The sequence below is a fragment of the Rhinoraja longicauda genome, chromosome 1, assembly GCF_053455715.1.
Source record: "Rhinoraja longicauda isolate Sanriku21f chromosome 1, sRhiLon1.1, whole genome shotgun sequence".
NCBI classification, from domain to species: domain Eukaryota; kingdom Metazoa; phylum Chordata; class Chondrichthyes; order Rajiformes; family Arhynchobatidae; genus Rhinoraja; species Rhinoraja longicauda.
In genome coordinates, this window is record NC_135953.1 from 86009859 (window position 1) to 86033160 (window position 23302).

The following is a 23302-nucleotide window of genomic DNA, read 5'->3' on the forward strand; positions in this document are numbered from 1 at the left end:
AGGTTGTCCACAGCATATCTTCTTTAACGATGTGAAAAGAAATTCTGTGTCATTGCCTCATATAGAGAATTAAATGTAAGATTCACCACTTACTCACTTGAGTTGCATTTTCTGCAATTCTTTTTTAATCATTATGTTTGAGAAAAATATTGCTGACTTTAATCGTTTTGAAATAGTGGTTATTTTCCCAGGAAGGTAACAGTTTCATTTCTGATATAACTAAAACATTTTATTATCTCTTTGCTCATAATCGGTCTAATTGATCTAATCACTGCATGAAAACAAATTAAAATAATGCTTTCAGACCGATCCAATGATAGGTAATTCAGATTTCAAAACTGATTTGAAATGCTCAGAGGAAACTCTCCTTTCATTAAATGCAGTTATTAGCTCGCCGGTTTTGGAGGACAAATTTAATCTGATTTTCAGCAGATATACTAGGATAATTGTTGCTAATTTCCTTTTAAATTGACAGACTAAAGATCTCTCAGGATTAGGATAAAAATGCTAAATTGGGTATTAATTATTTACTTGCATACATGGGAAAAATTGGAGCATAGCTCTTTCTCACTATTTAGAAAAATAAAATCTGGTACTAAATTGTCTAAAAACCAGCAGTAACCTTTGATCCCGCTGCATTGACCAACCAATGCCCTACTGTGGAAATCCAGACAATGATCTGCTAATCCTACAAAATGTACCCTTCACTATACAATGCTGATTAACAAAGGAATTCTTAAAAGCTTTCTTGAGATTTTAAGAAGAAAAATGGTCCCACAGAGAAATTGGAGATTGCTTGATACACAAGCTCTTTCTACAGGACTGGGTAGCATCGGTCTTCTGCAGAATTAACTAAACACAATAGCTTCAAATCCTCGAAGATTTAAAGTTTCCTAAACAGCCTTAAAAATTGTATAACTTGCGAAAAACTTTTAACAAGTCAAATTAACTCTGCTTAAAGGGTCAGGAATGCTTTGAAGGGAGGGTACAAAGGAAATTCCATCTTCAATCACCACCTGCAACCTGGAGGTAATATGGAAATTAAAAGCAGAACTGTAACAGGGAAGGATTAAATAAATGTTCATTATTAATTACTGTAAATAGCTCACACAAGACCAACGTTATTCCATTACTGATGTGACAAGCTGTGATCCCAGCTTGATCCAAGTGAAGCCAAACACTCTTGTAGATCTGACATAAAGATAAGCACATCATACAGCATTGGATTTATCCAGTCCAAATTAGTTTCAGATCCAGTTTGAAAACACAAGGTTGGTTAACCACATCAAGACGATTTGCAGCACTGAGGGACTCATACCATCTCAAAGACCCAAATTAAAACCGAGCCTCATGCAATAAGAAACTAGTCGTCTCTCTCTGCTATCTGTGCGAACAGAGTATATCAAACTGAGCATTCAATTAATATTGGTCAGCAACATAAAATCTATGAGTGTTGCCATTAATGAGTCCATAATGCTGAGTAAGTTAAACTATTTTCTTTCGACCCAACACCAAACTGGCGCCTGGTTAGCCAGATCTCTCTGCATCACAGAATAGCAAACTTCAGAGGCACTGTGAAAGACTGCTTGTACTCATAACAGGCACAACTATGTTGGCGGATTATAGAAGAGGTGTTCTGGCATACATATACCCATGGTTCTCTGTGCATCAGTGGGTCAGACACACAGAGGACCCAGAGTTATACTTGCAGACTTGGTGCAACTCATGTGAAGTTCTTCATTCTTCATTCTGTTATTTTGAACTGTGCTTGGATTCAGTTGCAAAATATGTGATGCAAAATAATGATGCAATCTTCAGGCAGGTATGTCAGAGTATAAATGGGCTCTTTTTCCCAAAGCTGACATTCCAATCAATGGCAAAAAGTATCCATAGCACCAAATTCAGACATCTTGCTTTTTGTGTCAGAACTAGCTGGTTCTGCAACAAATAATAGAAAATGTCATGTTGTGCTTAAAGATTCTGATAGTGAAATTCTTCACGTCAATTAGTCACTAAATGTAAACACAAATATCCACAATGTGAGCATGGATTAAATATTCCAGAAGATGTTTCCAGCTCTAAAAACAACAGTTAATTCTTGTGTACGAAGTAACTGCAGATGCTGGTTTACACCGAAGATAGACACAAAATGCTGGAGTAATTCAGCGGGGCAGGCAGCATCTTTGGAGAAAAGGAATAGGTGACATTTCCAGTCTGATGAAGAGTTTCGACCCGAAACGTCACCTATTCCTTTTCTCCAGAGATGCTGCCGGACCCGCTGATTTGTTCCAGCATTTTGTGTCTATCTTTAGAGTTAATTATTCTGTGTCTATCTTTAGAGTTAATGTCCAGAACATAAAACGTACTAATAGCACTACAACAGACACCTCGGCCCATGACAATGATACCGACTTGAATTGCACATCAGCCTGCACATTGCCTATATTGATCCACTCCCTGTCAATTCATGTGTCTATCTAAATGCTTCCTAAATGTGGCTATCGTATCTGCTTCTACCATTTTAATTTGGCAGTATATTGTGTAAAAAAAACTTGCCTCACATTTCTTCTTTAAACTTTATCTCTCTAATCTTAAACCTACACCCTCTAGTATTTGACATTTCTAGCCTGGTAACTAACAGAGCAGCTGAAATTCATTGCACTGCTCCAAAGAATGACTGCACTTCAGAGAAAGATAATGTTAGTGAAACCGTTCAAAGTGACTGGCAGATGAACTTTTGCAAATATATCAATGCCTTCAAGAATGCACCTCTGTGAAGTTCATCTTGATAGCACAAATATTTAATAATGCACCAAGGTTGCATTTACAAATCAATGTTATTTAATTATTATATAAGAATTGCTGGATTGTGCCCTTCGATGCCTGTTGAAGTGGGCCAGTAACAGTGCCTTATAAATAGACAGGAGTGCATGGTATTTCAAACAAATACAGGCCCTGCTGTGTTTCACATAACTTGTCTTGTAAGATACTTGAGATTTTCCTGATAATTTCTCATTTGTTTCTAGGTCAACAATAATTGGTATTGGAGGCAAAATGTCACAAGTTCAAGGAATATTTTTCAGGCATGATGGGGTAGTTATATGAAAGAACTCATCATGATATCTTAATCTTCAAATAAATTCTTGGGCTTAAAGTCAGAATATCACCATGCACATTACTGCATCGTAAAAATAATTCTCTGAGACATTGCACTAGTTTATCAACAGTGTGTTGATAGCAGTCCATTTGTAAGCTTTCTGCCTGTTATTCCCATCCATTTCAATTTCTTGTACGAAATGACTGAGTTACTCCAGTACTTTGTGTCTATCTGCAATATTAATATTACTGGCATATATTAAGGAACTGATATATTAAGAATTCTCTGATTGAGAATGATCAGCCATGATCACATTGAATGGCGGTGCTGGCTCGAAGGGCCGAAGGGCCGAATGGCCTCCTCCTGCACCTATTGTCTATTGAACCATCCTCTCACTTAAGGAAGTTAAATGGCTGAAAGAATACAAAACCACACAAAAGGAAATGTTTCTCTTAAGCATGTGGAATCAAACACCATCGTCAACTTTAAGACATAAAATATTGGAAATAGTCAGCAGATTGGAAGGCAACTGTGGAAAGACTTCTTCTTCTTCTTCTTCTTGCGTTTGAGGCAGCAGAAGTTATGTAACACCCTCCAGGCGCTGTAGCCAGTGCAATGTGCTGTTGTCAAGGGCTGTGAGGTCTACCCCTCCACCGGGGGGGCGGAGACAGTGCAGTCGAAAATGACGTGCTGCGCTGTTTGCTGGTCTGCTCCACACACACAAGCTACTGATGAACGCAACTTCCAATGATGCATGTTGGCGTTGAACTGGCCGACCCCTGTGTGGAGCCGGTTCAGGGCGACCCACTCTTTGCGGGGCATGTCCGAGCCGGGTGGGGCTGTGGTGTTCGGTGCGACAGTGAATTGAGGAGGTCGCAAAGTCTGTTCCCAGCTGGTTCTCCATGCTCCTAGTATGATGAAACCGGAGCCACAAAGGGTCGCTGCATGACGGGAGAAGGGGCGAAGAGGTCACAGGCGTTGAGGTCCCAGTTGCTGTGAATCCTGGACGAGGTGGTGCAAAGGATGTTTGGCGTCAGATGGGGCCTTGCACACCAGCCTATGAGTGAAGAACTCTCTGCGAAGCTTGGCGGGTGCGATACCTATGAGCACCGGCAGGAGATCTGTCGGAGCAGGGTGTAGGCAGCCAGTGATGATCCGCATGGTGTCGTTGAGGGTGGCATCTAGCTTGCTAGTATGAGCGCTGCGGCACCATGCTGGGGCGGTGTACTCAGCGGCGCTGTACATGAGTGCAAGAGCACTGGTTCGGAGAGTAGATGTCCTGGCGCCTCATGACGATCAAGCCAAGCAACGCAGGAGGTTGTTCCGTGCCGAGACTTTAGCATGGAGAACTTCAAGGTGTTGCTTGTAGGTCAGCTGCCTATCTAGTTTCACCCCGAGGTATGTAGGAAATGGGTTGTAGGGTAGGGGTGACCCATTGAGGGTGACGGTTAGCTGGCATTAAGCTTCCTTGTTCTTCAGGTGAAAGGCCGTTGTGGTGGTTTTTTGCCACACTTAGTCTTCAGATCTTAAGGTAGCCTGCGACAACCTCCATATCCGCCGAGAGCACATCCTCCACATTTGACTAACTCCTGTCCGAGTGCAGTAGAGCCAGGTCATCTGTGTATCCATACTGGCGCGAGGTCGTGCGTGGAAAGACAAACAGGGTTAATACTTCAGCTAGAAGACTTTTCATCAGTACTGAGAAAGAAAAAACAAGTCCATTTTATGTTGCAGAAAGTGGAGGAGGAATGGATAGGAATATTCTGATAGGGCAAGGCTCATGTTCCAAGGTTCTGCTGCTTTCTGGAGCCAGCAAATGAAAGTAAATGCTTTAGAGAGAGAGAGAGAGAGAGAGAAAACATCCAAAGAGGCTTGTAAATACTGAAATGCTGACCTTAAACCAATTGAACAGTGTGCCATTGTCTTCCCAATTGGCTGATCTGCTCTTCAAGTTTCTCTACTACTCCCCTTCTCATTGGCCTTTCCAACTGCAAGAGATGCATACCTGCCCAATTCAACTATTTCAGATAACTTTTAAAATTATTTTTTAAATTGTGCCATAACTAGACAGTTCTGATCTAAAGTTATCCATATGTAATTCAATTTGTCCTCACCCCAGAGATGCAGGTGTATTTCCGACAATATCCTTTTGGTTTCCATTCTTTGCAACAGCGCTGACCTGCATTTAGAACACAAAATAATACAGCGCAGGAGTGGGCCCTTCAGCCCACAGTGTTTGTGCCAGACATGATGGCAAGTTAAACTGATCACATCTGCCTGTACACGATCCATAGTCCTCTATTCCTGCACTTCCATGTGCCTATCTAAAAGCTTCTTAAACGTCACTATCGTATCTGCCTTCACCACTACCCCAGGCAATCCATTCCAGGCCACCACTACTCTCTGTGTAAAAAACTTGCCCTGCACATCCCCATTAAACTTTCCCCCTCTCACCTTATAGCTATGTCCTCTAGTTTTAGACATTTCCATCCTGGGAAAAAGGTTCTGACTGTCGACGTTATCCATGCCAACACAGCTATTTCACAGATCTTACATTCACAAAATGCTGGAGTAACTCAGCAGGTCAGGCAGCATCTCAGGAGAGAAGGAATGGGTGACGTTTCGGGTCGAGACCCTTCTTCAGACTGATGTCAGGGGGGCGGGACAAAGGAAGGATATAGGTGGAGACAGGAAGATAGAGGGAGATCTGGGAAGGAGGAGGGGAAGAGAGGGACAGAGGAACTATCTAAAGTTGGAGAAGTCGATGTTCATACCACTGGGCCCGCCCCCCTGACATCAGTCTGAAGAAGGGTCTCGACCCGAAACGTCACCCATTCCTTCTCTCCTGCGATGCTGCCTGACCTGCTGAGTTACTCCAGCATTTTGTGAATAAATACCTTTGATTTGTACCAGCATCTGCAGTTATTTTCTTATGCTCACAGATCTTACATGTCCCTTTGCTATTTTCTTCTCTCTAATTGCCCTCATTAATCCATTAATCAAAGGAGCTCCCTAAAGAGATGAATCAAGCCACTCAGAGATACTGTATTCCCTTCATAGAGTTATAGTGATACAGTGTGGAAACAGACCCTTTGGCCCAACTTGCCCACACCAGCCAACATGACCCAGCTATACTAGTCCCACTAGTCCCACCTGCCTGCACTTGGTCCATATCCCTCCAAACCTGTCTTATCCATGTACCTGTCTAACTGTTTCTTAAATGTTGGTAAAGTCCCAGCCTCAACTACCTGCTCTGGCAGCTTGTTTCATACACCAACCACCCTTTGAGTGAAAAAGTTACCACTCAGATTCCGATTGAATCTTTTCCCCTTCACCTTAAACCTTTCTCCACTGGTCCTCGATTCACCTACTCTGGGTAAGAGACTCTGTGCGTCTATTCCTCTCATGATTTTATACACCTCAAAAGATCACCGCTCATCCTCTTGTGCTCCAAGGAATAGAGTCCAGGCCTACTCAACTTCTCCCTATAGCTCAGACCCTCTAGTTCTGGCAACATCCTCGTCAATCTTCTTTGTACCCTTTCCAGCTCGACAGGTTATCCTATCTCTGTGACTTACACTCTCTGTGACTTAAAACTATGATTTCTGACATTGCCAGTAATGATGAGGGGTCTTTGACCTTGTACATTAACTGTTTCCCTCTCCGTAGATGTGGCTAAACCTGCTCGGTATCTGCAGCATTCTCTGTTATCATTTCAGATTTTGGATTTCCAGAACGGGCAGTTTTTGATTTGTATTTACTAACCTGTATGAGCAACAAATTCAGACTGTGATTACTGCTGTATTTCTAGAAGTTGTGAGGTATTTTAAATTCATTTTCTATTTTTTATAGGAGAAAATGACTGCTGTTTTGAGTCTGTTCCTGAATCTTGAGTGAACACATGCTACTTAATAAAATTACTAACATGCTGCATTTATTCAGCAGTCTGTATTATTTAGATGCAAAACAGGGTTGCTGCTATGGACTAAACAGACTCAATATGTTGTTATGTGTAATATTTTGGGTTGAAGTATTCTCAACAAATAATCCACATACCAAAAATGTTGATAATATTTGTAGAAGAGTTGCTTATTTTGTTTCAGTTTGAGAACAGATAAAGAATCACCAGTGTCTCTGGTTATTACAAAGTCAAGACTGAAAATGAGGTAAAACGGTCAGTTCCTGGCCGTAATTACACTTACAGAATTTTTCATCTTTACATGAAAATTCTGAAATAATTGTTCATGTTTCTCCATGAATTCAAGATATTTCCTTGCAGGAAACAGATACAAGTAATCAAAGACTTATTCACACAAATATGCGAGGATTTTTTTATCAGTATAATTTTCCACATTTTGTGGATGGATATCCCCACAATAAGAATTTTCAGTTATCGAGTCATGGAGTGTGGAAACAGGCCCTTCGGCCCAACGTGCCCACAGCGGCCAACATGTCCCAGCTACACTGGTCCCACCTGCCCGCATTCGGCCCATATCCCTCCAAACCTGTCCTATCGATGTACCTGTCTGTTTCTTAAATTTTGGGATAGTCCCTGCCTCAACCTCCACCTCTGGCAGCTTGTTCTATACACCCACCACCCTTTGTGTGAAAAAGTTACCCCCTCAGATTTCTACTAAATCTTTTTCCCTTTAATTTAAACCTATGTCCTCTTGTCCTTGATTCACCTACTCTGGGCAAGAGTCTCTGTGCATCTATTTGATCTGTCATGATCTTATATACCTCTATAAGATCACCCCTCATCCTCCTGTGCTCCAAGGAATAGAGTCACAGCCTACTCAACCTCTCCCTATAGCTCAGAACCTCTAGTCCTGGCAACATCCTCATAAATCTTCTCTGTACCCTTTCCAGCTTGACAACATCTTTCCTATAACACAATGTCTAGAACTGAACACAATACTCACAATACTCTAAATGCGGTCTCGCCAACGTTCTTTACAACTGCAACATGACCTCCCTACTTCTATACTCAATACTCTGGTTGATGAAGGCCAAAGTGCCAAAAGCCTTTTTGACCACTCGATCTAACTGCAACTCCACCTTCAAGGAACCATGCACCTGCAGTCCTGAAGGTCCTGCCCATGTAAGACGTCCTAAAATGCAACACCTCACATTTCTTTGCATGCTGCTGCCTTACAGCGCCAGAGACCCGAGTTTGATCCTGACCACGGGTGGTATCTGTAAGAAGTTTGTACCGTCTCCATGTGATCGTATGGGTTTTCTCCTGGTACTCCAGTTCCCTCACACATCCCAAAGTCGTACAGGTTTGTCGGTTAATTGACTTCGGTAAAATTGTACACTGTCCCGAATGTGTAGGATAGTGCTAGTGTGTGGGGATGATCACTGGTCGGCATGAATTCGGTGGGTCGAAGGTGAATTTGCAAGTCGAATTGGCAGTAAGGAAGGTAAATGCATTTATTTAGAAAGGATTAAAATATAAAAACAGGGATGTAATGCAGAGCCTTTATAAGGCACTGGTCAGACCGTATTTGGAGTATTGTGAGCAGTTTTGGGCCCCATATGTGAGGAAGGATGTGCTGGCATTGGAGAGGGTCCAGAAGAGATTTACGAGAATTATCCCAGGAATGATTTGGTTAACATACAATGAGTGTTTGACGGCATTCGGCCTACACTCGCTGTAGTTTAGAAGGATGAGGGAGACCTCTTTGAAACTTACCAAATGGTGAAAGGCCTGGATAGAGTGGATGTGGAGAGGATGTTTCCACTATTGCAAGAGTCTAGAACCAAAGGCCATAGCCTCAGAATAAAAGGATGTGCCTTTAGAAAGGAGATGGAGGAATTTCTTTAGTCAGATAGAGGTGAATCCGTGGAATTCATTGCTACAAAAGGCTGTGGAGGCCAAGTCAATGGATATTTTTAAGGCAGAGCTGGATAGATTCTTCATTTGTACGGGTGTCAGGTAGAAGGCGGGAGAATGTGGTTAAGAGGGAGAGATAGATCAGCCATGATTGAATGGCAGAGGAGCCGATGGGCGAATAGCCTAATTCTGCTCCTATAACTTATGAAGTTATGAATAAAATAATGTAGGGGTGCAAAATGCAGAGCACGGAGGCATTCCTGGTAGATCAGATGGAAGATAATAATAATAATAATAATAAACATTTATTTTATATAGCGCTTTTCCAAATGCTCAAAGACGCTTTACAAAACAGTCAAGACATAAAAACAAACAGACAAACTATCCTGACGGAGAAGCGGCGAACAAATAGCGCCAGCGTCCTCTCACGTCAGGGTCCGGCAGTAGACAATAAAGAACACAAGACACACAATTACAATTTTTAACACAAACAGCCATCACAGTGATTGCTCCAGGCACACCCTCACTGTGATGGAAGGCAAAGAAAAGTCTTATCTCCTCCTCATTCCTCTCCCGTGGTGCCACGAGGCGATCGAGGCTCCCGACTTTTGAAGCCCCCACCGGGCGATGGAAAGTCCCAGGGCCGAGCCGAGCAGGCCGATGAAAGTCCTGAGCCCCTACCGGGCGATGGAAAGTGCCGCGGCCAGGCCACGCAGGGCGATGAGGGGCCTGCGAGCGGGTCAATCAAACCTCGCGCTCCGGGGCGGTCGAAGCTGCTGCGGCTGGAGCTCCCGAAAGCCGGTCACCAGCCAGGGATCTGCGAACTCCCGATGTTGCGGTCTGCAGGGCCCACGGCCGAAGCCTCCGAGATGGTAATTCCAGGCCCTGCGACCGGAGTCTTCAAGGTCGATCCCAGCTGGAGGCCGCCGACTCCACGATGTTAGGCCGTAGCACGAACGGAGACACAACACGGTAAAGGTCGCATCTCCGTTGAGGAGGAGATTAGAAATAAAGGTTTCCCCCCCCCCCCCCCCACCCCCCACATATACAGAGTTAAAAATAAATCAAAAGAAACATTTAAACGATAACAAAGACAAAAACAAAAAAAAGACAGATGAGACTCTATTCCTCAAACTTGTGTTGGGTCACATTGTTAAAGTGTCGCAGATGATAGACTGGTCGATCAGAAAGCTAGTGGCATGGAAAATTAAAGTGGCAAGCAACAGGGAGCTCAGGATTACCCAAAAGGTCTAAACAGGTGCTTTGCAAAATATCACCCAATCTGCGTTTGGTTTCTCCAGTGCAGAGGAGACCACATTGTGAATACTGAATGCAGTAGACTGGACTGTAGGTAGTGCAAGAGAATCACTGCTTCACCTGGAAAGAGACATTTTAGTACCTGGATGGCAGGATGGAAAGAGGTTAGGATGCACATATTTTCCATGGTTGCAAGTGAAAGTGCCGTAAATCGGGGTGATTGGTGGGAACAAAAGAGTGGACCAAGAAATCGTAAAGGAATAAAAAATGCACAAAGTATTTTGGAGGAGTGGTGAAGATGATGTTGATGATGGGATCTCTATTAATGTGGCAGAAATTGTGGAGAATGATCTGTTGAATGTGGAGGCTGATGGGGGGAGATGAGGACCCAGGGAACTCTCTCCTGGTTCTGATCTGGAGGAGAGGGAATAGGAGCAGAGGTGCAGGCAATAGATACAATATGCAGAAGGGTTGTGTCCTAACATTGTTTGAGAGAAGGCCAAGGTTCAGGAAAAAGAAAGACCTTTCAGAGGTTCCTTTACAGAAAGTTTGTATGATGGAGGAAATGGGAAAATGGATTAGAGTTGATACAAGAGTCAAGATAGCTGTGGGAGTTGGGAGGTTTATAATGGATGTTAGTCTATCTCCTGAGATAATGACAGAGAGATGCAGAAAAGGAAGGAAAGGCAGAGAATGGTGATGTGAAGGTACAGACAGGGTAAAAATTAGCAGCAAAAGTAATGAAAATGTCAAGCTCTGGAGGAGTACAGGAAGAAGCACCAGAATAGTCATCGAGGCACTGGAAAAATAGCTGAGGGAAAGGACCAAGGTAGGATTAAAACAAAGACTATTCCAAATGTCCTTCAGAAGGACGGGCATAGCTTGGGCACATGCAGGTGATCGTAGCCACGTCTTTGATTTGGATAAAGTGAGTGGAGCTGAAGGAGAAGTTGTTCAGTGTGAGAATTGGTTTAGACAGGTGAATGAGTGAGTTAGTGGAGAGAAACAGGTTGCTCCTCTGCTCCAGCAAGAAACAAGAGGGCACTCAGACTATCCTAACATGGGATTGCCAGCCCATGGTGAAGATGTCTTCTGGATTTAGTTTTTAATTCTCCAACTGCAGAGTATTTCCAGCATTGTTTATATTTATATTTCTGCACTTTTTTTTTGATTTGCCATCAAAACTGAAGCAGTTACTCTGATTCTCTTCCCAGAGGTGCAGCCTGACCTGCTGAGTATTTCCAGCATTTTCTGTTTTCATCCAAGCTTCCGAAGTTATTGAATCAAGGCCCAATGCAGAGAATGTCTTTTCAATCCTGGACCAGGATTTTTTAAAAAACATTGATTTTAATGGTGACCCGAATCCTAATGATTAAAGTGGGACTTTAAATTACCTTTGTTAAACATAACAAACTCAAACACCAGATTAGTTGGTCATTTATTTCTCTGCTGTTATGGGAACTTGCTGTGCCTAACATTACAGCAAAAATCACATTCCAATAATGCTTAATTGGTTCTGAACAGCTTGCAGCCAGGTGAATCCAAGCTTTGCACAGCCTCTAATGTTACGACATCATAGGTAAGGGGATCAAAACAGTGCCTAGTTTTCCCAGCTGATGCCTTACCAACACCCTGTTTTATTGTAACAAAACTTCCCTATTTTTAAACTCCTTTGCAATGAAGTCCAAAATGTTGGTTGCCTTGCTTTTTGTGATTCAATCTCTCTGTACCTCAGCTGTTTGCAGTCTCTCTCCATTTAGATAATAATCTGTCTTTCAATTTCTCGTACACAGTGCATTGCCCCATACTTTTCCATGTTAAATTCCATTTGATAATCTTTTGCCTACTCAGTTAATCTAACCATATCCCCTTGCAGAATCAAAGTATCCTTATCACAATGTGTTCTTCCACCCCCACTTGCATAATCCACAAATTATTCAATCTTCCATACTGTTTCTTCCGCCAATCTTGAATGTAAAAAGTGAACAATTGGGGACCAAGAACTTTCTGTTTTCTATGAGACAGCCAGTTTTCAATCCATGCTACATCTTCAGATACCATGGGCTTTTAATTTATGCTCCATCCTCTTATGTGACATCTTGCCAAATGGCTTTTGGAAATCTAAATATACTACATTTACAGGTTCCCCTCTATCAATTCTCCCTGTTGCATCCTCAAATAATTCAAGCAGATTTGCCAAGCATGATTTACCTTTCATAAAACCATGTTAACTAGGTTCAGCAATACTCAGCTTTTCTAACTGATTAGCTATTTTCTCTGATTATTGACTCCAGCATCTTTCGACAGATAACTGTTTAACCAACCTGCCTGAGGTTCTTTGCCTCTGCCTTTCTCTTTTTTTTGAACAAGGGAGTCACAATTTAAAATTGAAAAAAATTACTGAAAAATAAAAACTTATAATTAAAACTATAAAAATAAACCTATTCAGCTGCCTGGTTAGCACACAACAAAAACTTTTCACTGTACCTTGGAATATGACAATGTGACAATGAACTAATCTCAAACAGTCTTCCCCTTCTGATCTAGCATCCACCTGGAAATCAATAGGGTTAGGATCTCGGTGTAGGATTTGAATGGCGGTTCCTGGCACAAAGCTGAGGAAATCCCAGCATGAATGGGCTGCACATTTTGGACACAATGTGTAATCCAGCATTGGACTGAACTAACAGATTTAGCCTCCATAACCCGTTGGCAAATTCCAACTAATAATGAGAGGCTGAATAAGATGTGTTTGGGGCTCACTGTGGTTGGAAAGGCGAATACAGCTGGTCCCAAGTGGAATCCCTGTTCACTGACACCACTGTTCACCCTCAAGTTTTCAGGTTGCAGAATTCCACAGCCAGCTCAATGTTCATGTTCCAATAAAAATTCCTGTCGCTGAGGTAGCACGTGAAGGGTCTAATACAGTGATTTCATGATTCATTATTATTCATACAATTCAATTGTGCAATATCAGCACACGCTTGGAAAGAAGGAATAAAAAGCTGTAGGAAAGCTTCATTAGAGTAGATGTGGGCCTTCATTCCAATAGAGTGGATGTGAGTACAGTGGGCCTGGACAGAGTGGATGTGGAGAGGACGTTTCCACTAGTGGGAGAGTCTAGGACCAGAGGTCATAGCCTCAGAATTAAAGGACGTTCTTTTAGGAAGGAGATGAGGAGGAATTTCTTTTGTCAGAGGGTGGTGAATCTGTGGAATTCATTGCCACAGAAGGCTATGGAGGCTATCAATGGATATTTTTAAGGCATAGATAGATAGATTCTTGATTAGTATGGGTGTCATGGGTTATGGGGAGAAGGCAGGAGAATGGGGTTAGGAAGGAGAGATAGATCAGCAATGATTGAATAGTGGAGTAGTCTTGATGGGCCAAATGGCCGAATTCTGCTCCTATCATGAATTTATTAACTTATGAACAATTCACATGCTTCCCCATTCTCCCACTTGAATAATCTCCCTGACCCAAACTATCATTTTTTTTCCGGGTTCATTCAGATTGGGTCTAACAAGAGTCCTGACCTGCAACGTCACCGATCTATGTTCTCCAGGGATGCTGCCTGACCTGCTGAGTTTCTCCAGCACTTTGTGTCCTTCTTTGTAAACCAGATTCTGCAGTCCCTTGTTTCAACAATAAAACAACATTGTCTCTTTGACGCAATCTGACTGCTTGTAATTAAACCATAGTGTGTTTTGTTCTCTATTTCCTACCAAGGCAACACTTGTTCCAATACGTGACTGAACTTAGTACAGAATTTTTCATTTAAAATGTGATTACTTGATTTATTTAATAGGTGCAAGATTAAAAACTAAGCTCCGAAAACGTTTCTAACAAATGTAGAACAGGCAATATATTCATCTGTCATCAAGTTAATACACTTGATAGTTTTGGTCTACTAATAGACTTCTGAACGTCCGCAGGGTATATAATTATACCAAGTAAACACAAATCTGTCTCTGATCTGCATTATTAAAACAGCCCAGGGTTCATTTTGTTCTATAGGTAAACTTGGCATGTACTCGCAATGTTAAAATATTAACTTATTTTGTTAACTTACTTTCATCAGTTAAGATAAAGACTTTGAGCAATTTGGTAAAGGTGCCTGAATATCTTGAACTTGCCACTATAATGGAATGACATATCTTGCTGGATATTTACTCAAAGAAGAAAAGAACCATTTATGGCTTGAAGATGACGACAACCTTCGTGAAGACATAATCTGTAATCTCAGTTGGATGAATGATCATTGTTTACTTACTTACAATGACACAGAAAGGACCATTCAGCCCATCAAGTCTATCTTGGCTCTGAGCAACAGTATCAGTTCCATTCTCTCTCCTTATTTCCCAGCAGCCTTGCATCCTATTCCCTCTCACACATGTCCATTAACTTCCCTTTGCGTTCTTTACTACCTACTTATGTTAAAGATAATTATAAGATAATTATAATTAACCTGCCAGGCACATCTACGGGATGTGAAAGGATACTGGCTGACCTGATGGAAACCCACAAGATGAAAATGGAGAATGTGCTGACTCCACACAGAGTGAATCCAAGAGCAGGATCGATCCTTCGACCACGGAGCTATGAGGCAGCAGATGGACGACTGTGCCATGGTGCTGCTCTTTCTAATATAAATGCATGGAGCTTAGTTAGCAACACAAATTGTTAGTCTATAATTAATAAATCTGCATTAAATCCATCATTAAAGTTCGGAATTTATTTCAGTTTCAGATTCAGAAAACAAATACTTTGTGTAAATTTCCAACCCAACAAATTTCGATATGATTTTTATGATTTTCCATTGTTTAAATTATATGCATATAATGCTTTCAAGGCGTTTTTGTAAAATGATTTGCCACTGTGTGTTGGTTAGAATGAACACAACAATGTAAAAATAGATTTGGTACCAAATTAAAACCTGCCTTGTGCAAAACATTTCAACTTTAACTAACATGAATCTTAATGACAAAATCAGGCATTATTCACTGTAGGAAAATAAACAATTAAGTCATTGAGTCAATTACATTTGTGATGCCTTGGATTCTCATTAGTCTTAATGTAATTGTTGAACATTAAAAATGGAGTAAAAGAGGGCCAGATCATGTGGAGGGAGCTGTGATAGTACTTACAATGGAACTTGTTTGAAAACATTTCTTAGGGTTGGAAATTCCTCCTCTTCCCTAACTTTTGATAATTTTGCTATAGAAATATTATTTTTCAAAACAAAATCACATTTGATTTTACTGAATCAATTATTCAGCCTGATGTAATCAGTCAGTTGGACCTTGTTGCTAATATGCAGGCTCAGAAATTCATTAGCATCTAAACCGACAAAGCACAGAGCTAGTTCTGTGCAAGAGGTGTATCAAGCAACATTGAATGAGGTTTCTCTATCGTTGCAAAGATTATGCACCAGAAGCATTTAACATACATATTTAAATAAAGATTCTTTGTTTGTGAAACTGGTGGTTGATTCATCACATGAGGAACTCTCTCAACAACCTGTTTTGCTATCAGGCAGAATGGACCACTCACAAGTGCTTGTTGAGGGTTTTGCTATTTATTCAGATGGTTAGCCCCTGATTAACTTCTATTCAATTTCTAACTTCTGCCACTGATTTATGACTTTTTATTACCAAATGCCACCCAGTGGTAGACCAAGAGGAAGTACCCAAGAAGAGCTGGACAAAGAGGATAGAGCATGGGAGACCAGACCCACAACAGGTTTGTGGTTGTGGATGTTTCACTGCTGATTTGATTCTTGACACCTAGCAGGAGCTCAGCATTAATGCATGTAACAAGCGTCACGCTACCGCAAAAAGCATCATTGAGCTGATATTCAGCCTGGTCAAGATACATTTCTCATGGTTGAAGGAAGTTTGCAGTTCTCCCTTGACCTAGCATCAGATTATGTTCATCAGTTGCACACTATAGAACTTCACCATAATGCAAAATGAGATGGTGTCACCATCTGTGCAGCAGGAAAGGTGCACCATCGTGTTCACAGAGCTGACAACAGTCCATCTCTACCTCAGCTACCAGCCACGAGAATGGGCTTAGGAGGAAGAGATAGATCACCCATGATTGAATGGCGGAGTAGACTTGATGGGCTAAATGGCCTAATTCTACTCCTGTCACTTATGACCTAATGACCAAGCTCACTACTTGCACAGCGAAGAGCACATTCAAGCACAGTTACATTTCTGAGTCACACACTCACTGCCTCTATCAGTGATAGAAAAAGAAAGTAAATAAAGTTAATATATTCTCCTGGAGCAGCACGAGGACAGAAATGAATCCAGATTTGGAGATTTTTTTCAGATGTTAAATGACTGGGCTGCCATTTACTCACAGTAGAAATTGAACTTCCCATCTGATCCTCCCAATTATAAAATGCGCTCCAGACTATCACATTAACATTATGGTCCTTTTGACGGGCCATAATGTTTTTATTCTGTAATCTATACTTATATGCCATTTAATTAAAATACACCAATTTGTTTAGTATTTATCCCAGTCCAACTGGGATAAAGATGAAAGGTTATTCAACTGCATCATAATTCTTCTCCTCTCCCAAAGATAAAGCCTGCCCTCTTTCCAATATTTCTTCTAGTATTTTTCATCTTAATTATTGATTTCCAGCAGTCAAAGTATTTTGCGTGCATAAAAAGTGGGCTGCCCATTTGAGTAGTAGGTGGATACCAGGATATACATCAAAGTCTTTGGTGTACCTTCCTCTCCCTTTTTCCACCCTAATCCTCACTTTCATTCCATCTGAGCATGACCCAGAGCTTTGCCAAGTTAAGAATTGAAAGGCTTATCCATTCAAGTTTCTGACATGGGCTTCAGAGTAAAGGTTAAAAAAATCACCGATGCTGAAAATCTTAAATAAAAACAAACCTGAAGTATTGACTCAGTTTCTCTCTCCACCTATGCTGCTTGATCTACTGAACATTTCCATGAACTAAAGAAACACCATTTCTTCAATGTGGGAAGAAAGCAAAAGACAGCATGCATTTCTTGTCACACAATAAATCCACAGACACTCCCATTAGTCAACAGGTTTGAGACAGGACTACACCCAAACACATCTAGATGTGATTCTCTTATTACCCCGCGACAATAAGCCATCCCTTAAAAGTAACTTGATGCAACTGTATTAAGACGAACCTGGCTTTATGTTCTTCAACATTTCATTTGAGCCCAAACAAACATTCACACTTTGAATGAAATGATAGAGCTCCACAACCTCTATGTATTCATAAGAGATTGCTGAGCTGCAGAAAGCAAAATGATATAAGGTATTATGGCAGAGGATATTGTAGCAGAGGGCATTTTGAGGTGAGTGTATGTTTAAGTGGCAGAGAATGAGGAAGATAAAGCTAAAAAAAAACAACAGCAAGAGCATGAGCAATGTTCCATGACCAGACATGGAAGTGTCTAAGCACTCTGAAGCAATTCTCAAGAAACGAAAAAATTCCACAGAAATTAAATGTGCATTAATAGAACGTCTGAGGAATTAAAATGTTCAGGGGATTTCAAGGGAGATCAAAAAAATACCATCAGAGCTTTCATTAACTATTTATGGGGGGAGAACCAAAAGTCAAGATCACAATCTGAAGAATGTAATTGATACAACGTGACAGCTGACAACACAAACTATGCCAGTCAGGATGATGTGAATGAAAGTTGTTTAATTCATGTTCATAAGTGAAAGGAGCAGAATTAGGCCATTTGGCCCACAAGTCTACTCTGCTATCCAATCATGGCTGATCTATCTCTCCCTTCGGACCTCATTCTCCTGCCTTCTCCCCATAACCCCTGACACCTGTACTAATCAAGAATCTATCTATCTCTGCCTTACAAATATCCATTTGCTTGGCCTCCACAGCTTTCGGTGGCAATGAATTCCACAGATTCACTACCCTCTGACTAAAGAAATTTCTCCTCTTTTCCTTCCTAAAAGAACGTCCTTTAATTCTGAAGCTATGTCCACTGGTCCTAGACAAATGCATGAAATTATTTCCAAACAGCTATTGTCCTTAACAGAGATTGGATTTCTCACTGAACACTTTTAATTCAGCAAAAGAAGATATCTGAATGCTCCTGGGCAAACAAGGAGCTGAATGTGAGATCAAAGGCCAGACTTTTAATGTTTTCACAGATGTGCATTTTTTTTTATCCTTTGCTTTTAATTACATTATAGCTCAGGAAATGGGTCAGATAACAACAACTTGTTTGAAACATGACCAAGGTAGTTTGCAGGTGCTGTTATCAAACTCATTCAACACAACCATAGAAAGGTATGAGGAAAGGTGACCAAAACTTTTGCCAAAAAGATTTTGAAGAGCATCTTAAATTCCAGAGCTTGAAGCCAGACAACCAAGGGTCTGGCCACCAGTGATGAAGTCATTTGGAAAGATCTCAAAGAGTTGTACTGTAGGGCTGCAGGGGTAACTAAATTAGGCAGCGATGAAGCCATTTAAAACTAAGCATGATAATTTTAAAGTGTACGTGTTACTAGTCTGGAGGTTAGTAGCCCTAGCAAGTTCAGAGAAGACAATTTTTCTTGTAGACACCTGGCAGCCTCCAGGAAATACTATTACATTATATTTATTGTCCTTAGAAAATGGATAAATTAAGATTTAGATGGCCTGGATGGTTAGAAATCTCAGCAAAAGGAAACCAGTCGAAAACAGCCTGTCAGCATCAATGGAATGGACCTCTGGAGGAAAGAAGAAAGGAACCATTTCTTCCAGTGTTACATTTTTTGTAACAATTAGCTTGTAGTTTTCAAACCAAAAATTATCTATTTTGTTTGCATAGAACCAACATTGAACTAATGGGTCAAAAATCAGGCTAGTTTTTTCATGGAGTTCATTGCTGGACCACACACACAGCATTTTCATTTTTGTTCCACCTGGTGATAAGGCAAACATCCATCTGTATTTTAGTTTGAATGCTCAAGGCTTTGTGTAATTGCTGCACCAGATCGAAATCTATTACAGAACATTGTATATACATTGACGCTAATCTAACTGTAAACTCATTAACTTGTAGCATTCCCCAGTTCATTATCCATCCCCAATTCTCTCCTCCTGACTCATCACATCAAGGCTCCTGTTGACCTACAAGCCCAGCAATTTACTTCTCTGAAGTGCTACTCTGAGTTAGAAGTCTCATTCCAGAGACATGACCTCAAAAATGTCGGCTTCAGATGGATAATAAGAGTTGATGTGCAGAAAATTCCTTCTTTTAGGAAGAACATTCTAATAAAGCATCTTCTCCCCTCAGAGGAAGACTCAATAGATCCAATATATTATTTCAAAGAGGAAAGGTGGTAACCTCACTCTCGTCGGCAATATTTATCCTTTTCTCAACATTAAGTTAGATTATCTGGTCTTTTTTGTATTGTATTCTGCAAGAGTTTGCTGTGCACATGTTAGCTGCCATCTAACACAACAATCATCACTTTTAAAGTAAAAATGGAATACTTATTGTCACATGTGACCAGGCAGAGTGAAATTCTTTGCTTGTATACCCAAGGTATACAAATAGCGGCCACCTGCGGCGCTGACAAAGTTACAAAGCACGCCGACTCCTCCTTTGTTCTCCCCCCGCCTCCCTCCCCCAGCCGTGTCCCCATTGTCCATTGTTCTCCCCCCTCACCCCCCCCATTGTCCATTGTTCTCCTCTCTCACCCCTCATTGTCCATTATTTCCCCCTCACCCCCCATTGTCCATTATTCCCCCCCTCATCCCCCATTGCACATTGTTCTCCCCCCTCACCCCCATTGTCCATTGCTCTCCACCCTCACCCCCATTGTTCTCCCCCCCTCCATCCCCCAGCAGGGTCCCATTGTCCATTATTCTCACCCCCATTGTCCTCCCCCCTCACCCCCCATTGTCCATTGTTCTCCACCCTCATCCCCCCCATCCTCCCCATTGTTCTCCCCCCTCCCTCACGGTGGTCCTCCAATGTTCTTCCCCAAACAAAGTGCTGGAGAAACTCAGCGGGTCAGGCAGCATCCGAGGAGGGAATGGACAGATAACCTTTGGGTCGGGATCCTTCTTCAGACTGATGGAGTAGGGGGAGAAAAAGAGAGATAGGTGGATACAGATCAGAGGTGCATGACAGGCAGATGGCTGAAACAAGTGACAAAGGCTAGAGGTGAAAAAGAGACAAGGAAAGACAGGGAAAGAAAAGGCGGAGTGAAATATAAAGCCGGAGGGGCGGAAATATGTGGATGGGGACAGGGGGGTTGGGAAAGGAGGGAATAAAGAGTAATATGGCACACTCAGAGGGGAGATCAGCTTCAGAGGAGGGAAGAGCAGCAGGGTGACTGGGTAGGTGGGAGATGTTGGGGGAATATTTGCACACTGGGGTGGGGAGCAGGGGAAAGGGAGAGGGTTATTACTTGAAATTGGAGAATTCAATGTTCCTACCGTTGGGTTGTAAGCTACCCAAACAGAATATGAGAAGCTGTTCTTCCAGTTTGTGTATGGCTTCACTCTGGCAATAAAGGAGGCCAAAGTATGAAGGGTTGGTATGGAAATGGGAAGGAGAATTAAAACGGCTAGCAGCTGGGAGTTCCTGCAGGCTTTGGTGTTCAGTGAAACAATCGCCTAGTTTATGCTTTGTCTTGCTGATGTAAAGGAGGCTACATCCAAATACAATACATAAGGTTGGAATTGGTGTACGTGCATCTCTATCATACCCGTAGGTGCTGCTGGGGTCCCTGGGTGGATGTGAGTGAGGAGGTGGAGGGACAGGTGCTACATCTCCTGCAGATGCTGGGTAAAGTACTTTTGGAGGGAGCAGGTTGGGTTGGAAGGGGGGAGTGAACCAAGGAATTGAGGAGAGGGTGGTCACTATGGAAAGTGGGAAGCGGTGGGATTGGAAGATGTGACCGGTGGTGGGATCACATTGAAGATGGAGGTAATGTTGGAGAATGATATGTAGGATGTGCAGCTTGCTGGTGTGAAAGGTGAGGACTAGGGGACCCCTGTCCTTATCTCTACATCAGCCCAACGAAGGGACCCGGCCCGAAACGTCACCCATCCTCTTTCTCCAAAGATGCTGCCTGACCTGCTGAGATACTCCAGCACTTTATGTTTATCTTTGGTATAAACCAGCATCTGAAGTTCCTTGTTTCTACGATCTCTGTATTGTTCAGTCTGGGGGTAGGGGGATGAGAGGAGAAGTGGAAGACAGAGAGGGGGCATGGGTGTGGGCCCATGCACAACTGCAGGGTGGGAACCACTTTTACTGAAGAAAGATGACTTTTCAGATGTGCAGAGTGGAAAGCCTCAGCTTAGGAGTAGACTCAGCAGAGATGAAGAAGTTTGTGTGTAAAGGATGGAGTCTTTGCTAAAGGCAGAATGCGAGGAGGTGTAGTTAGGGTAGCTGGGAGAGTCGGCGGGTTTGTAGTAGACGCGAGTTGATAGTCTGTTTCCTGTGATGGACACAGAGAGATCGAGTAGGGGGAGGGAAGTATCAGAGATAGTCCAAGTCAATTTGAGGGCAAGGTAGATGCCAGTAGTAAAATTGATGAAATCAATGAGTTCTGCACTGTTGCAGGATGGTGTCGTTGATATAGTGGAGAAAAAGTTGGAGAATGGTGCCAGGTATGTTTGGAACAAGGAATGTTTGACGTAACCAACAAAAAGCCAGGCATAGCTGGGGCCCATACAAGTGCCCATAGCTACAAATGTGACAAAGAAAGCGAGAGGAGTCACAAGATAAGTTGTTTAGGGTGAGGACAGATTCCATCAGCTTTGTCACCCCTACTCTCTCAGTCTGAAAAAGGGCCCGAACCGAAACATCATTTGTCCATTCCCTCCACAGATGCTGCTAGACTTGCTGAGTTCCTCCAGCACTTGCTCAAGATTTCAGCATCTGTGGTCTCTTGCGTCTCCTAAAGTACTTAACTAACTGTAAAACACTTTGCGATGTCACAAAAATATGTCAGTTGCTTTAAATAGACATCATGCTTTTTTTCATTCGTTTCGTTTCATCTGGTTTTTCCCAAATTGTGTTATTATATATTAAGAACCTTGTGAAAACTGTATAACTGCTACCTTACTTTGATGTAACAATTCGATTCAAATAATAGTGCCCCCAACATCAGGCCTGGGGACAGTAGGTTTATTTGAGGTGAGGATAACCATTAGGAATGCCTGCTTGGTGCTGTTGTTTTTCTCTGAGCACCAACCAGTGATGGCGTTTATTTTGGGATTGCCTCTTCTGCAGGACAGAATCTGTCTTCAAAAGGAAATTACTGCTCAGTCTATTCCTGGCCTAACCTGAAAACCATATTGTCACATTTTCTAAATCGCTGGAAATTTGAATAAAAACAGAAAAATACTGGGAATATTCAGCAGGCCAGGCAACACCTCTGGAGAGAGATGCAGAGTCAGCATTTCACTGACAACAGACTGTTCACCTTAAACATTAACTTTGTCCCTTCCTCCATATTTCTTCCCTTTTCCAGCATTTGTGTCACATTTTCCATCATAATTTGCCACACAACAGCGGAAGAGTCAGGATCGGCTGGTTCTAATCATCATCAGGACAGTTTCCCTGGCTGTCTTGCCTGAGACAGTCTAAATACACATGTGATAATAGCATATATCTCAGCTACTTGAATTCCGATAGATTCCTGGCAATTTTATATTCCTAAATTGGTGCTTTTATCTTGACTGGTATCTCAAATCATCCCTCACACACACAAAATAGTTTAATTTTTTTGCATTCATTCAATGTTGCTCATTCATTTACTGGATCCAGTTATTTAAGGAAATGGCATCACTTTGCAACACTCGTCCACCTGTCTGTAGTTTGGTTATTTTTCTTGGGTTGAGGTACAAGTCATTGGAATTTGATGATTTTCTTTAAATCTCTTATCAAGTTCGGCAACCATGGCACAAAATAGAGTTAAATCTTCCTTTCAGTTCATGCTAAATTATGGGAATGATAATTTAATGGTTAAATTATTGGACTAATAATTTAAGGGGATGGATTACTGATATAGATACACAGGTTCTAACCCCACCATAGAATTTAAGGAATTTAACTTCAGCCAAACAATCCAG

The 23302-nt window shown here is 41.8% G+C and overlaps 2 protein-coding genes across 3 annotated transcripts in view; one reads left to right on the forward strand and one right to left on the reverse strand.

Annotated features, from left to right (window-relative positions):
- Positions 1-23302, forward strand: part of LOC144594813 (coiled-coil domain-containing protein 158-like) — a 510587-nt gene that overhangs the window by 227402 nt on the left and 259883 nt on the right. The gene's annotated exons all lie outside the window — the stretch shown is intronic.
- Positions 1-23302, reverse strand: part of shroom3 (shroom family member 3) — a 367834-nt gene that overhangs the window by 209251 nt on the left and 135281 nt on the right. The gene's annotated exons all lie outside the window — the stretch shown is intronic.